Source organism: Acyrthosiphon pisum, chromosome X, assembly GCF_005508785.2.
Source record: "Acyrthosiphon pisum isolate AL4f chromosome X, pea_aphid_22Mar2018_4r6ur, whole genome shotgun sequence".
Classification (NCBI taxonomy): domain Eukaryota; kingdom Metazoa; phylum Arthropoda; class Insecta; order Hemiptera; family Aphididae; genus Acyrthosiphon; species Acyrthosiphon pisum.
Genome location: NC_042493.1, coordinates 61966871 through 61967081, shown reverse-complemented (window position 1 = coordinate 61967081; position 211 = coordinate 61966871).

Below are 211 nucleotides of genomic sequence, written 5' to 3'. Positions count from 1 at the left end.
GTTGCTCCTTCTGGCAGTTGTTTAGCTGCGGTTTCGCTCCGTATGGAGGGAGTGGGTTCGTTTGATTGATCCGGCGATGTGGCTTCCCAACTGCTGGTTGCAGCTAATCGTCGTTCGCTTCGGTGGTCTTCCTGTCTTCGTTTCTTCGTACTGAGATACTGGTGTGTTCTGGTAGAAGAAGTAATGTTGATTGAAGACTGAAGATGATATT